The sequence below is a fragment of the Dendropsophus ebraccatus genome, chromosome 9 (assembly GCF_027789765.1).
Source record: "Dendropsophus ebraccatus isolate aDenEbr1 chromosome 9, aDenEbr1.pat, whole genome shotgun sequence".
In the NCBI taxonomy this organism is placed as follows: domain Eukaryota; kingdom Metazoa; phylum Chordata; class Amphibia; order Anura; family Hylidae; genus Dendropsophus; species Dendropsophus ebraccatus.
The window spans coordinates 11,891,396-11,909,197 of NC_091462.1; positions in this window are offsets into that span (position 1 = coordinate 11,891,396).

Below are 17,802 nucleotides of genomic sequence, written 5' to 3' on the forward strand. Positions count from 1 at the left end.
GATCAGGACCAGTCTGACGTTACTCATAGAGGAAACAAAAAAATCTGAATAAAAAACCAAAATGGAAAAAAAAACAAATTGGAAAAAAAAAAAAATAACCAAAATGTTGTAAAATTAAATTAAAAACCTAGTGCACCTGCATCCAGTGCGCCACAGTCTTTATTCACTAGTGACCTCAGCACTGACCTGCAGCACTACAGGCATCACCACCAACACCAATTTAGTACTGTGTTCAATGGAACTGAATTCCTTAAAGGGGTTGTTCACCAAAAATCTTTCTCTTTCAAGTCAACCGGTGCCAGAAATCTCAAATCTCCCAGTACTTAATCAGCTGTCGTATGCCCTGCAGGAAGTGGTATTCTCTTCAGTCTGGAGAGCAGGAGAGGTTTTCTATGGGGATTTGCTGCTGCTCTGGACAGTTCCTGACATGGACAGAGGTGGCAGCAGAGAACACTGTGTCAGACTGGAGAGAATACACCACTTCCTGCAGGACATACAGCAGCTGATAAGTACTGGAAGACTGGAGATTTTTATATAGCAGTAAATGACAAATCTCTAGCAATATCTGGCACCAGTTGATTTGATAGAAAATAAAATTGGGGTGAACAACCCCTTTAAATAAATGTTTGATTTTTGCCCGTATTAAGCAGTAAAACATTATTATACAGCCTTTTATGGGGAAAACAACAAACAAACAAACTGATATCCACAATGCAAAGTTTGCAGAAGTTAAACAAAGCTAAAGTCTGCAGATATGTTATCATATCATCATCATCATATAATCAACACAAAATGCAGGACCACAATATAGCACTGAAAAAGGTGGACATTAACTTGGTAGCTATGGGACCCTAAATCTGGGACCCCGGTGTGACTGCCCTCTCCGTGACCCGTTCTGCTGCACCAGTGGTTTGATAGTAATTGCAGCAGATTAAGTAGTGGCTTCCATCCAGCATTGTGTGTCTCAGCCAGGACGGAATGATCTGCTGATGACTCACATCTCTATTCTCCATTGTCAGGAAGATTCTGCCATTTGGAGGCCCTATTTGCTTACATTACTCCTGGAAGCCAGATTGTTTCTTGATAAAAATCCGCAGATTACCTCGTCTCTGCATGTTTACAGAGTGATAGGCAATGTGTAATGCCTGAGACACCCCGCGCTCCATCCCAAACAAATCATATTCCGCTATGTATTTATGTCTGAAATTCTGAAAATCTGAGCAAAGCAATAAACCTCCAGGTGCCCGATAGGTTAGATATTCTATTTATAGGACTTTTACAGATCAAATCCAGTTTTAGATTGTAATATCAATAGCAACCATAACCTTATGTACATGAATATAACTACTATAATACTGCCTCTATTTCCAAGAATATAACTACTATAATACTGCTCCTATATACAGGAATATAATTACTATAATACTGCTCCTATATACAGGAATATAACTACTATAATACTCCTCCTATATACAAGAATATAACTACTATAATACTGCTCCTATATACAGGAATATAACTACTATAATACTGCTCCTATATACAAGAATATAACTACTATAATACTGCTCCTATATACAGGAATATAACTACTATAATACTGTTCCTATATACAGGAATATAAGTACTATAATACTGCTCCTATATACATGAATATAACTACTATAATATGTAGAAAAAACAAAAGATACGTCGCTACAACCAAAATATATGCCGTATATATGACTCAATGCATACCTGTCCTGGTAGTGTCCAAATCGGTATGTAGGGAGGTGCACCCGATACCTAGGAGCTTGCTAGGCTGTACTCAGTCTATGGCCAAAAAAGTTGAACCGAGGCACTCAATCCCATAAAATATCATACCTTTATTGAAACATACACAAGAATAAAGGTCCACGTAAAATTGTGTGTATGCCATACACACAATTTTACGTGGACTTTTATTCTTGTGTATGTATCAATAAAGGTATGATATTTTATGGGATTGAGTGCCTCGGTTTAACTTTTTTGGCCATAGAATAACTACTATAATACTGCTCCTACATACAAGAATATAACTACTATAATACTGCTCCTATATACAGGAATATAACTACTATAATACTGCTCCTATATACAGGGATATAACTACTATAATACTGCCCCTATATACAGGAATATAACTACTATAATACTGCTCCTGTATACAAGAATATAACTGCTATATTACTGCTCCCTATATACAAGAATATAACTACTATAATACTGCCCCCTATATACAAGAATATAACTACTATAATACTGCTCCTATATACAAGAATATAACTACTATAATACTGCTCCTATATACAAGGATATGACTGCTATAATACTGCTCCCTATATACAAGAATATAACTACTATAATACTGCCCCCTATATACAAGAATATAACTACTATAATGCGGTTCAGGGAAGAAACAGAGTGCTGCACCTCACACCTGAACAGCTAGCACTCCTTTATAAGACCCACATGACCAAAATTAGCAGGATATGCCTGTGCTCACATGTCTGGACCCTATGTCTTCCCCATTCTGTGAGAGCAGCAATGGTAAGTGTAATACCATATCCATACTTGTGTCGTTTGGGGGCAGCCTTCCCCGCCGGTTGTGCTGGCTGGGTTTTGGTGGGGCTTTTTGGGTCTGGTCCTGTGACATTGGGGTTGCAGGGCCATTCCATGGCCTCCCTTCCCTGTACGTGCACGCTTTGCGGGCTTGGCGGTCGCTGACCGACACGGTGTGGAGTTAGCGTAGGGACCCGTGTGGACCAGAGGACCTGCGCGGTGGTACACGGGGCAATATGGCTTGATCAATTCATATACAGACACTCTGGTGTTGATTTTTAATATAGGCCTAGCGGCATTAGTATCAGCCATAGATGGGATGTGCAGCGGTTCCATTCTCTCCAGTTCGTATAACTACTATAATACTGCTCCTATATACAAGAATATAACTACTATAATACTGTCCCTATATATACAGGAATATAACTACTATAATACTGCTCCTATATACAAGAATATAACTACTATAATACTGCTCCTATATACAAGAATATAACTACTATAATACTGCTCCTATATACAAGAATATAACTACTATAATACTGCTCCTATATACAAGGTTATGACTGCTATAATACTGCTCCTATATACAGGGATATAACTACTATAATACTGCCCCTATATACAGGAATATAACTACTATAATACTGCTCCCTATATACAAGAATATAACTACTATAATACTACTCCTATATACAAGGATATGACTGCTATAATACTGCTCCCTGTGGAGGCTATACGCCAGGGTATTCACCAGGTGAGTTATTGTTTGTGTCCTGTTATAGGGATCATATCATTATTGCCGATCCTTCCCTCCCCCGTAAGTGTTGGGTGCGTTGCGCTCTGCTATGAGAGGGAGTAGTGTGTGGAGGAGCTGGGCTCTGCACTATTACTTAGCATACTGATACAATTAGCAGGATTGCTTTATGGAGGGTCCTGGGTACAATAATTCCTCTTCTCCCACTCATCGCAGGAAAATAAATCCATTACAGAGACAGGGAAATGTGAAGGCGTCCGCTCTGGAAACGTTATCACCTCTTTACATCCTGTATTAATGCAGCCGGAGATTTGGGGGTTTAACCGATTGGACACTATAAGCCAGAAGCTGAAGGCGAGAGAAGGAACCCTGTACGTCAGCACATATAGCGCACTGAGAAGCTGATGGTTTACGTCTAATGGGGCCGTGGGGCTTTGGAGCAATAGCCGCCATACATCTGTCATCTGGCAACATTATAGGCCTATCAGCACCTCCCTTGTCCTTAGGTTCTGTGCGGTATTACAATTTATCTCTGTTCACTTCAATAGAACCGAGTTCCAAACTAAGGAGAGGAGAGGTGCTATTTCTGCAAGAAAGCGGCCATGTTTTTCTAGTTACACCGGAAGTAAGCAGAAGGAAACTTTCTCTCATACTCTCTCCTCTACCCCCTCTCTAGATATCTCTGTTGCTTTCCTCTTCCTCTGTTGTTACCCAGCAGCTCCCCCATCTCCGGACGTTTTTCCCTCTGACCCCTCCCACTATCCTCTTTCCGTACATTAAAACTTTTGATTCAAAATTCTCCCAACGTCCGCGCCTCCTCTCCTACTCACACCTACTACCTCTGCTACTTCTTAGGGCCCATTCACACTACAAAATCTGGGTGGAATTTCAAGCGCAGCCCGTGCCACTACACAATGCCGCCCCTCAACCACCATACACATCCTCCACACCCCCACTCCCTCTCTCCGTGCCGCACTCTGGAACGCACGCTGTGTCTGTAATACACTTTCACTCATCCACCAACTCTTTCTTTACCACAACCTATTCTCCTTAGGCCTGAATGCAACATGGCTGACACCTACTAACACAGTTTGCCCTGCTGCACTATCCTATGGTGGGCCCCAATGTTCTTATGCCCCTCGCCCTGGCAACAAACAGGGTGGTGGTGTTGGCTGCTATCAGAGAGCTGCTCCTTCACCCCAGCTCCTCCTCTCCCTACACTCACTCTCCTCCTCCTCCTTTTAAGCGCACTCCATCCTATCTACTCCTCTTTCATCCTCCTTGACCAACTTACCACTACCCGGATGATCTAGCGATCACCAGGGCAGGCCCCTCCCCCCAGCTCTCTGCCACCCCTCCCCCCCGGCTCTCACCCGCTGCCGATGCATGTAATCAGGGGCGTAGCTAAGTGCTCAGCCGAGCAGGGTTTATTTGTGTTTAAGCCTTTGTTAAGGTTTGCTTTGTGTTTTAACGCTAAGTGTGAAATAAAAACACTTAAATTGGACGTTACCCTGTCTGTGTCCCTGCTTACTGCACTGCTATCTAGGATCGACCAGAGCTATTCCCCACACCTGATATCCCGCTACCGTCCCTCACACAACATCCGTTCCTCCAGTGACCTCCGTCTGCGCTCCCCCCTTGTTCGTACTTCACACAACCACCTCCATGATTTTGCCCGAGCCTCCACCATACTCTGGAACGCCCCAATACATCTGGCAGGATTCACAGCAGCTGATAAGTATTTTTTTTTTTTTGTGAACTAGCCCTTTAAGGTGCGCTTAAAAAAATAAATAATAATAAATAATTATTATAATAATAATTCTTTTCAGTTGTGTTCGGAAATTCACTTCCTAAACTTTTTGGAGCATTTGTACTTTTTAGAGGTTTTTTTTTTTTAAGCATTTTTAGCATATTTTACAGGTGTTTTACGGTTGTTTTCTGCAGATCGTGTCTGGTTGCAAAAGCCGAGAATCAGCAGGGATGTAGGTGATTAACTTCCACGTTATTCTGAATCCTTTCCAGGAAAACTGTATAGTAATCTGGTGGTCTCCTCCTGCTGCCTGCACATCAGATAGCGCTCAGTGCCACAGGTTCCCCATATCCCTATATATATATATATCCCAGCCTGTTTGATTATAGATTTTACATTTACATCTCCTGTAGCTCCTGCTTTAACCCTTTATTGACCTGACTAACTTTATTATTATTAAAGATGAGTTGCTGTTTTTATATGTAAGAATTACTACACTTTTGGGTTTCATATACTATATTGAGGAACTTTCTTTGTTTCTGGTGAGGAAGCAAAAAGAAAAACAGCTGCAATTTGACCATTGTGGGTTTTGCATTTCTCCTGCTGCTAAAGTTAAGTTGTGCAAAATGCAGCCACTTTTTATGGAAAAATAGTTCTTTTAACCCTAAAGGAGGACTCAAGAAAAAAACATTTTCAAATAAACTAATGTCGGAAACTTATACAGATTAGAAATTTTTTTCTAAACTACTTATCAGCTGCTGTATGTCCTGCAGGAAGTGGTGTATTCTTTCCAGTCTGACACAGTGCTCTCTGCTGCCACCTCTGTCCATGTCAGGAACTGTCCAGAGCAGGAGAGGTTTTCTATGGGGATTTGTTGCTGCTCTGGACAGTTCCTGACATGGACAGAGGTGGCAGCAGAGAGCACTGTGTCAGACTGGAAAGAATACACCACTTCCTGCAGGACATACAGCGGCTGATAAGTATTGGAACACATTAGATTTTTTTAATAGAAGTAAGTTACAAATCTAAAAAACTTTCTGACAACAGTTCATGCCAGAGTACCCCTTTAATTTTAATGACTTATATACTGCTGCAGTATAAGGCCATGTTCACACGATGTAAGAGACCAGCCGTTCCATGACCTAGCCGGTTCACGGAATGGCCGGTCTCTGAAAAGATAATCCCAGTTGGTACTGCAGTATGATCTTTATGGCCGCAGAGTTCTGATGTGGGCGCATGCGTGCTCGCCTGCAGCAGAGCTCCCCACAGCACACTACGGAGCGAGTGGCCAGAGCCCCTCGCTCCACAGTGTGCACTGCCATGGTTTTCTGCAGTCGCTGTTCAATGAATAGCGGCCGCAGACAACTGACATGTTACTTGTTTGCGGCACTTCTAGGAATCCCAGTCGGAGCGTATCACTATGTGTATATGCTCCAGCTGGGATCCCATAAACAGCAATGCAACATATATTCTCTTAATAATCACGCCCGTTATACGATGACCGTGATTTTACGAAAATATATGTTGTGTGAACATAGCCTAAGGAATGATTATAACACTGACCAGTATTCTGTTAGGTCACGGCACGGCCTAATACGCATACAACCTTGGCAGACCAGGGGACATTGTTAGTACTCAGCTGTCGTGGCAACCATTGGCACCCGCTATCATGTTCACAGGGCACCGGGACTGTGTGACATTGGGGTCACTGGATATCTGAGAGTTGTTGCGCTGAAGGGTTTGAGGTCACAGTGTGAGGCGTGGACCCTATGGCCCTGGCACACTTCCCTAGATTGGCACGGCTCGGGTTTAAAGCCTAGTAATTTATCAGTATGTGGACATTGATATGGATGGTGTTTTGGATCCACACAGTGCAGCACAAAGCGAATCTACTAATATATCCACACAGTAATGTGCAGAATTCTGAATGCAGCTCTGGATGCAATTGCAGTATAAGTGAAGATCTGAGTGGTTACCCAGTTGACACATTATTTCAGGGCAGATGTAGAGTTTTCTCCGCTGAGTGAGAAGCACCAGCTCCTCCGCTCCATCACTGCGGCTACATTCATTGCTCTGACACTTTTAAAGCCGTCTCACACTGCGAGCCAATGTAGATGAACGTCCGGGAAACACTGATGACAGCTGACAGCCCTTCAATATGTATCCCAAGGACAGGACATGTAGCTGTAGGGGTGGCACATGTGTCTGGAGCTCGGGCAGGGGCCGTGCTGTCTTCCGCCATTCACCCCCAATCCCACATCGCTCTTGCCAAGTGCACTGATTAGAAGAAAACTTTCCTAGAAATCCAGGCTGCGGAGCGGTGTCCAGCTGCTGTCCTCCTGTCTACAGTCCTATAATAAGCCTCAGTCCTCCGCTCCTACATGACGGGTGACACCATACTGTTGAAGCAATCTTTGAGAACCCAGAGGTAGAAGACAAAAATGTGACTGTCCAGAAGACCTCTTAAAGGGTGTGATTACTCCTGTGGCTCCATGTTATTGCTCCAATGCGTCTTACGTAACAGAAAAAGCAGCTTGTTTGTCTTGATTAAAAATTATCTACTGCTTTGTGTATACAGCTCCTAGGCAAACCTAGGCGTCTCCATGGTTACAGACTACAAACAAACCTTCTGCTGTCTGACACCACAGTCATGTGTTACTCCACTCTCTCTTCATGTAGACCTAGTGAATAGAAGAAGAGAAAGATGGATGAGAGACAGTGGGCTGTGATGTATCAGGACCCACAACCTAACTAAGTAAGGTTAGGTTCACAATTTGTTTTTGCTGTCCATTTAAAGGGGAACTATCAGCAGGTTAAATGAATTTAACCTGCTCAAAGCCCCCTATTGTGCATGGGGCGCCAAGGAGAAATATGTCTATTACCTTCCTCCATGGCGCCATTCCCATGCTGTTAGCCATGTAATCCTTGGTCCGGAGTACAGTCCTGCCCCCATTGCACAAGCCATCCACTCCATTGATTATCATTAGAAGGAGTGGGGTAGGGGTATAGGAATAGGAATGCTCTGCACTATGCTCCTGTATAGGAGTATGCTCTGCACTGGGCCCCTGTATAGGAGTATGCTCTGCACTGTGCCCCTGTATAGGAGTATACTCTGCACTGTGCCCCTGTATAGGAGTATACTCTGCACTGTGCCCCTGTATAGGAGTATGCTCTGCACTGGGCCCCTGTATAGGAGTATGCTCTGCACTGTGCCCCTGTATAGGAGTATGCTCTGCACTGTGCCCCTGTATAGGAGTATACTCTGCACTGTGCCCCTGTATAGGAATATACTCTGCACTGTGCCCCTGTATAGGAGTATGCTCTGCACTGTGCCCCTGTATAGGAGTATGCTCTGCACTGGGCCCCTGTATAGGAGTATACTCTGCACTGGGCCCCTGTATAGGAATATACTCTGCACTGTGCCCCTGTATAGGAGTATACTCTGCACTGTGCCCCTGTATAGGAGTATACTCTGCACTGTGCCCCTGTATAGGAGTATGCTCTGCACTGTGCCCCTGTATAGGAGTATGCTCTGCACTGGGCCCCTGTATAGGAGTATACTCTGCACTATGCTCCTGTATAGGAGTATGCTCTGCACTGGGCCCCTGTATAGGAGTATGCTCTGCACTGTGCCCCTATATAGGAGTATGCTCTGCACTGTGCCCCTGTATAGGAGTATGCTCTGCACTGGGCCCCTGTATAGGAGTATACTCTGCACTGGGCCCCTGTATAGGAATATACTCTGCACTGTGCCCCTGTATAGGAGTATACTCTGCACTGTGCCCCTGTATAGGAGTATACTCTGCACTGTGCCCCTGTATAGGAGTATGCTCTGCACTGTGCTCCTGTATAGGAGTATACTCTGCACTGTGCCCCTGTATAGGAATATACTCTGCACTGGGCCCCTGTATAGGAGTATGCTCTGCACTGTGCCCCTGTATAGGAGTATACTCTGCACTGGGCCCCTGTATAGGAGTATGCTCTGCACTGGGCCCCTGTATAGGAGTATGCTCTGCACTGGGCCCCTTGAATAAAAAAAAAATCTGTCCCTAAATATCAAACCCCCCCCCCCCCAGCCCACGTGTGCGCTTTGAGTGGTGCAGATCCATAGACCACCGTTGGGATCAGCTATAGGGGAGTAATAAGCCGGCGAGCATTAGTTGTGTATAATGAAGCATCAAATAGAGAGAAGAAAGCCGCATGTTGTCATTTATCAGCTGCTAATTCATCCCCAGCTGAGAACAGAGACCGGATCAGAGCGACGAGGCGCGAGGTTCTGCGGCTCACCTGCTAAATGAGGCAGACTGTGGAGAGGCTCCGTTACATGGAGGCAGAGGCCCCCAGCCTCACAGGACGCCTAGATAATCCCTTTAAGGAGCAGGAGAACTGGTACTGAGATACAGCAGAGTCACCTCATAGCGCTCAGTGATATACAGCATCCATAATACCGCCATATTGTTCCCGCATAACACTGCAATATCAGCATACAGCACCAGATAATACTGGGAGGTTATACTTTACTCCTGAGGCTTTTGCCCTTGGGCGCCCCCTATCTGCTGCAGAGACTCAGACTGTTTTGCAGTTGTTTCCTACAAAGAGCGTCTCTCCCTTTGGAGGACCCAATACTGCACACACAGTCCATTGGTATTAATGTGTAATGCTTCATGTCTGCTGAGGTGGCGCTGCAGCCAAACTGAACACATTGACCCAGATTTATATCGTATTGTAAGATTCTCCTTGTTGCCCATAGTAACCAATCACAGCTCAGCTTTCATTTCCCACATTACTCTGGTAAAATGAAAGATGAGCTGTGATTGGTTCTTATGGGCAAATCAGGAAAGGAGATCTTTCAAGCCTGGGGTAGTTACCCATGGCAACCAATCAGATTCCAGCTTAAAATTTTCTTGTTTTTTAATGGAAAGCTAGAATCTGAATCTGTAGCCAGAAGTGATGGGCACAACACTGTCACCTGTAGTGTACTCGGGGGTGATGGGCACAATACTGTCCCCTGTAGTGTAGCCGGGGGTGATGGGCATAATACTGCCACCTGTAGTGTAGCCGGGGGTGATGGGCACAATACTGTCATCTGTAGTATAGCCAGGGGTGATGGGCACAATACTGGCACCTGTAGTGTAGCCGGGGGTGATTGGTTCTTATGGGCAAATCAGGAAAGGAGATCTTTCAAGCCTGGGGTAGTTACCCATGGCAACCAATCAGATTCCAGCTTAAAATTTTCTTGTTTTTTAATGGAAAGCTAGAATCTGAATCTGTAGCCAGAAGTGATGGGCACAATCCTGTCACCTGTAGTGTAGCCGGTGGTGATGGGCACAATCCTGTCACCTGTAGTGTAGCCGGTGGTGATGGGCACAATCCTGTCACCTGTAGTGTAGCCGGGGGTGATGGGCACAATACTGGCACCTGTAGTGTAGCCGGGGGTGATGGGCACAATACTGGCACCTGTAGTGTAGCCGGGGGTGATGGGCACAATACTGTCACCTGTAGTGTAGCCGGGGTGATGGGCATAATACTGCCACCTGTAGTGTAGCCGGGGGTGATGGGCACAATCCTGCCACCTGTAGTGTAGCCGGGGGTGATGGGCACAATACCGGCACCTGTAGTGTACTCGGGGGTGATGGGCACAATACTGTCACCTGTAGTGTAGCCGGGGGTGATGGGCACAATCCTGTCACCTGTAGTGTAGCCGGGGGTGATGGGCACAATACTGGCACCTGTAGTGTAGCCGGGGGTGATGGGCACAATACTGGCACCTGTAGTGTAGCCGGGGGTGATGGGCACAATACTGTCACCTGTAGTGTAGCCGGGGGTGATGGGCACAATACTGGCACCTGTAGTGTAGCCGGGGGTGATGGGCACAATACTGTCACCTGTAGTGTAGCCGGGGGTGATGGGCACAATACTGGCACCTGTAGTGTAGCCGGGGGTGATGGGCACAATACTGGCACCTGTAGTGTAGTCGGGGGTGATGGGCACAATACTGGCACCTGTGGTGTAGCCGGTGGTGATGGGCACAATACTGCCACCTGTAGTGTACCCAGGGTGATGGGCATAATACTACCACCTGTAGTGTACCTGGGGGTGATGGGCACAATACTGTCACCTGTAGTGTAGCCGGGGGTGATGGGCACAATCCTGCCATCTGTAGTGTAGCCGGGGGTGATGGGCACAATACTGGCACCTGTAGTGTACCCGGGGGTGATGGGCACAAGACTGGCACCTGTAGTGTGGCCGGGGGTAATGGGCACAATACTGGCACCTGTAGTGTAGCCGGGGGTGATGGGCATAATTCTACCACCTGTAGTATAGCCGGGGTGATGGGCACAATACTGGCACCTGTAGTGTAGTCGGGGGTGATGGGCACAATACTGGCACCTGTGGTGTAGCCGGTGGTGATGGGCACAATACTGCCACCTGTAGTGTACCCAGGGTGATGGGCATAATACTACCACCTGTAGTGTACCTGGGGGTGATGGGCACAATACTGTCACCTGTAGTGTAGCCGGGGGTGATGGGCACAATCCTGCCATCTGTAGTGTAGCCGGGGGTGATGGGCACAATACTGGCACCTGTAGTGTACCCGGGGGTGATGGGCACAAGACTGGCACCTGTAGTGTGGCCGGGGGTAATGGGCACAATACTGGCACCTGTAGTGTAGCCGGGGGTGATGGGCATAATTCTACCACCTGTAGTATAGCCGGGGTGATGGGCACAATACTGTCACCTGTAGTGTAGCCGGGGGTGATGGGCACAATCAGGCCCGCTTCTGCCATGAGGCGGAATGAGTATTCCGCCTCAGGCGGCAGATTTTGCATCCCTGCAGGGGGCGGCAAGATCCTCACCGCTGTCATTTTAGTTAAGTTTAACTTAGCTAAAATGACAGCAGCAGTCACAGCCTCACCACATATCCTGCCGCCCACGTTCCCCGGCGTCCCCACGTACTGCCGGGCTCTCCGTCCTACGTCGCCCAGCATCCGTCGCGTGCATGCGCCGCAGCCGTCCGCCGCGGTGCTACACAGCCGCGGTCACCAGGTGGCAGGAGTGTTGCCCTGCGCTCCGGTAAGTTCCGGGGAGGGGGGGGGGGTGCGCAGTGGTGCAGTGTGTAGCGACAGGAGGGGGGGGAGTAAGATTGCGCTGTGGTGTGGAGCCGTGCGCGGGGGGGATGTGTTTGCAATCAACGCGCGGTGGGCTGGGGGCGGCAGCAGCCCAGGTTTGCCTCAGGCGGCAGAAAGCCTGGGAACGGCCCTGGGCACAATACTGCCACCTGTAGTATAGCCGGGGTTGATAGGCACAATACGGTCACCTGTAGTGTAGTCGGGGGTGATGGGCACAATACTACCACCTGTAGTATAGCCGGGGTTGATAGGCACAATACGTTCACCTGTAGTGTAGCCGGGGTGATAGGCACAATACTGTCACCTGTAGTGTAGCCGTGGTGATGGGCATAATACTGTCACCTGTAGTGTAGCTGGGGGTGATGGGCACAATACTGCCACCTGTAGTGTAGCCGTGGTGATGGGCATAATACTGTCACCTGTAGTGTAGCTGGGGGTGATGGGCACAATACTGCCACCTGTAGTGTAGCCGGGGGTGATGGGCATAATACTGTCACCTGTAGTGTAGCCGGTGGTGATGGGCACAATACTGCCACCTGTAGTATAGCTGGGGGTGATGGGCATAATACTGTCACCTGTAGTGTAGCCGTGGTGATGGGCATAATACTGTCACCTGTAGTGTAGCTGGGGGTGATGGGCACAATACTGTCCCCTGTAGTGTACCTGGGGGTGATGGGCACAATACTGTCACCTGTAGTGTAGCCGTGGTGATGGGCATAATACTGTCACCTGTAGTGTAGCTGGGGGTGATGGGCACAATACTGCCACCTGTAGTGTAGCCGGGGGTGATGGGCATAATACTGTCACCTGTAGTGTAGCCGGTGGTGATGGGCACAATACTGCCACCTGTAGTGTAGCCGGAGGTGATGGGCACAATACCGGCACCTGTAGTGTACCCGGGGGTGATGGGCATAATACTGTCCCCTGTAGTATAGCTGGGGGTGATGGGCATAATACTGTCCCCTGTAGTGTAGCTGGGGGTGATGGGCATAATACTGTCCCCTGTAGTGTAGCTGGGGGTGATGGGCATAATACTGTCCCCTGTAGTATAGCTGGGGGTGATGGGCATAATACTGTCACCTGTAGTGTACCCGGGGGTGATGGGCACAATACTGCCACCTGTAGTGTAGCCGGGGGTGATGGGCACAATCCTGCCACCTGTAGTGTAGCTGGGGGTGATGGGCACAATCCTGCCACCTGTAGTGTAGCTGGGGGTGATGGGCATAATACTGCCACCTGTAGTGTAGCCGGTGGTGATGGGCACAATCCTGCCACCTGTAGTGTAGCCGGGGGTGATGGGCACAATACTAGCACCTGTAGTGTAGCTGGGGGTGATGGGCACAATACTGGCACCTGTAGTATAGCCGGGGGTGATGGGCACAATACGGTCACCTGTAGTGCAGCCGGGGGTGATGGGCACAATACTGCCACCTGTAGTGTAGCCGGGGTGATGGGCACAATACTGTCACCTGTAATGCAGCCAGGGATGATGGGCACAATCCGGTCACCTGTAATGCAGCCGGGGGTGATGGGCACAATACTGCCACCTGTAGTGTAGCCGGGGATGATGGGCACAATACTGTCACCTGTAGTGCTGCAGTTCAGAGAACATGTGGAGGGAAGGTGGAGCGCTGGCCCAGTATCTCCGCTCCCTCCGGGTGACTGGTAGGATGAGCGCAGAGCTATTAATATTTAGGTCTAATTAAAGATAACTATCTCATTGCATCAATGTAAGAGAGCGGAGCAAGAGCGGAGGGGGGGGGGGGGCGTCGGTCCGGGGAGGAGACCCCAGCTGTTTCCTGTCTCATGTGAACTTAATGCTTATTGTGTCTCATCTGGATGGAGACATGAGGCCCAGGGCCATACAGTGCGGAGAATCCATCTCCTCTCATATATACAGTAATATCTCCACACTGACCGATCATGTAAACGACTGATCAAGAGGAAAAGCGGCTCTGTGTATCACCAGCTGGAGGAGTCATTTATTTATTGTACTGACTACACATCCAATGATACAGAGATCCAATAGTGATTACTATCAGTGCAGGATTAGTAATGTAATGTATGTACACAGTGACCCCACCAGCAGAGTAGTGAGTGCAGCTCTGGAGTATAATACAGGATGTAACCTAGGCCCCATATACTGCACACTCTCTACTCTCTGTATATATATATATTTGTACTGCAGCAGTAAATTCAGGAAATCACTCGGATACTTTTAAGCCGCAGAGAAGAAACAATAACACATTAAGTAGATCCTTTTCTGTAATGACTTAACATTGAATAACAGAGTAATTAATATCTGCAGACATATAATACACACTGATTTAATTACAGAGAACGCTGCGCCTGCTGGAATAACAGCGGCCCGAAAACCATGGAAATAATGGAAGATTCTATAGATGGGAGCTCACAGGCAGACAGATATACAGACTGACTCCCTCCATCCGGCCACATATCACAGCTGATTGTCTCCTGTAACACAACTCCTCAGCTCCTCAGGCACCCTGCTAAGGCTACATTCACACATCCCTTGTTCTGCCTGCAATTGCGGGCACACAATGGCGGACATAGGTCCAATGATATTCAATGGCCCCGTTCACACGTCCGTATGTGTGTACAGGGCCCGTAATTTGTGCCACAGAAAAATAGGACCTACTGTAATGTGGACCGTATTGGTAATGAAGCGGCAATGTAGTGCTCCATGAAGCACGGAGCGCTACAGATGCACACTCGTAGTGAGGGCTGCACAACGGGTGTGTGAACATAGCCTAAGACTGGGATCAGGTACTATGTCACTGAGGATCCTCTTGTCAATATATACAATAAACTGTGATCTGTGAATGTGTTTGCATGGACGGACATCAGGTGCAATTATTACAGTGAATATAGATAAAAATAATCAGTGTGACGCTCTGCCCTCCCCTCTGTTATGCGGCTCCATTAGAATCGATAGAATCGTGTCATAGAGGGGAGGGGTTATGTCACATCGGAGGGGGGGGGGGTCGGTGGGCCTGCCTCCAATGCTTCAGGCAGGACCGGCGACCCAGAATAGACCGGCGCTGTGCACCAGCATCCCCCCGCCGGTATACTGATATACAAATCTTAAAGCGATATACCTGCTGCTACATTCACTTTAAAGTTTATTGAAATGCACATATTGTTGGGGCATTTTTCACTTTTTTATTTATACATTTTTTATGTAGATGGATCCATTTTTAATATCTATCTCAGTAGATACAATTCTGGCCAATAGAAGCCAATAGGTTCAATTTTTAAAAAAAAAGCATGTTCCGTTTTTACCTAGTTCCCATTTCCATTTGTTTTCTCATCAAGCAATATAATGAAAAAGAGCAAAAAAGTTACCTCTTCAATGCAGAACAGAACAAATAGAGATGGAAAACAGGAAACATCAAAATATGGAACGACCATGGGTACAATATGAAACCCCTTCACCCCAAAATCAGCATGCTCCCGTATTATCATATGCTCCTGTATTATCATATGCTCCTGTATTATCATATGCTCCCGTATTATCATATGCTCCCATATTATCGTATTATCACATGCTCCCGTATTCTCATATGCTCCCGTATTATCATATGCTCCTGTATTACCATATGCTCCCGTATTATCACATGCTCCCGTATTACCATATGCTCCCGTATTATCACATGCTCCCGTATTACCATAAACTCCTGTATTACCATATACTCCTGTATTATCGTATTATCATATGCTCCTGTATTGTCACATGCTCCCGTATTATTACATGCTCCCGTATTACCATATGCTCCCGTATTATCACATGCTCCCGTATTATCACATGCTCCCGCATTATCACATGCTCCCGTATTATCATATGCTCCCGTATTACCATATGCTCCTGTATTACCATATGCTCCTGTATTATCACATGCTCCCGTATTACCATATGCTCCCGTATTATCACATGCTCCCGTATTATCACATGCTCCCGTATTACCATATGCTCCTGTATTACCATATACTCCTGTATTATCGTATTATCATATGCTCCCGTATTATCACATGCTCCCGTATTATCACATGCTCCCGTATTATCATATGCTCCCGTATTATCATATGCTCCCGTATTACCACATGCTCCTGTATTACCACATGCTCCCGTATTATCACATGCTCCCGTATTACCATATGCTCCCGTATTATCATATGCTCCCGTATTATCATATGCTCCCGTATTATCACATGCTCCCGTATTATCATATGCTCCTGTATTACCATATACTCCTGTATTATCGTATTATCATATGCTCCTGTATTGTCACATGCTTCCGTATTATTACATGCTCCCGTATTATCATATACTCCCGTATTATCACATGCTCCCGTATTATCATATGCTCCCGTATTATCACATGCTCCCGTATGATCATATGCTCCCGTATTATCATATGCTCCCGTATTATCACATGCTCCCGTATGATCATATGCTCCCGTATTATCACATGCTCCCGTATTATCATATCCCCGTATTATCATATGCTCCTGTATTACCATATGCTCCCGTATTATTACATGCTCCCGTATTATCATATACTCCCGTATTATCACATGCTCCCGTATTATCATATGCTCCTGTATTATCATATGCTCCTGTATTACCATATGCTCCCATATTATCGTATTATCATATGCTCCTGTATTATCACATGCTCCCGTATTACCATATGCTCCCGTATTATCACATGCTCCCGGATTACCATATGCTCCCGTATTATCACATGATCCCATATTATCATATACTCCCGTATTATCATATGCTCCCGTATTATCATATGCCCCCGTATTATTATATGAAAGTGTTAATGGGGCCTACACCTATAAAATCTAGAACTTAGACATTTGGAAAGTTTCCGATTTCTTTATTGATTCCTTTTATTTTTAGACTCCATGATGTATCCACAGATGGACGCTGTGAAGGCCTCTTACCCCCTGAAGACAGTCGTCCTTGACGGCTCTGACACATCCCGCTCCGGCCTTCCCCCAAGCCGTGTGGATAATTTCCTATTAGATAAAACAATGCTAAATTAGTCTTCAAAATAATTACCAGCATGAAAAGTGTATTCTCAAGAAGGCGGAAACCGCTCCCGAGGGAACTCAAATCATCCGGAGGAGAGCAGAGACATGATCAGCGAGCGAGCGTGCCGGCCGGGTGTGGAGCAGCCGCAACAGAAAGAGCCAAAGAAGTCGACATTAAGATAAGAAAGCAAAGAGGGACTGGAGGTCGGGAGCGGCGGTGTCACTGCTGTAATACTCAATTATCACAAACAGTTTGATAATAAAAAACAATTATTTTGTCTGTCCCATTATATGTCGTCTCCGGGAGCATCTCCATACGTGTCACTACTGTGCAATAAGCTGCAAGGAGAAGTCTGCCCTTGAACGTCGCCCAATGGGATGTCCGGACTGATGAGCTCAGGGGAACAGCGAGATGTATAGGAGGGGTATGGGTAACTATATATATATATATCTGTGTGTGTGTGTGTCATATAAGAATATATCTGCATAAATAATATACATAGATAGATAGATAGATAGAT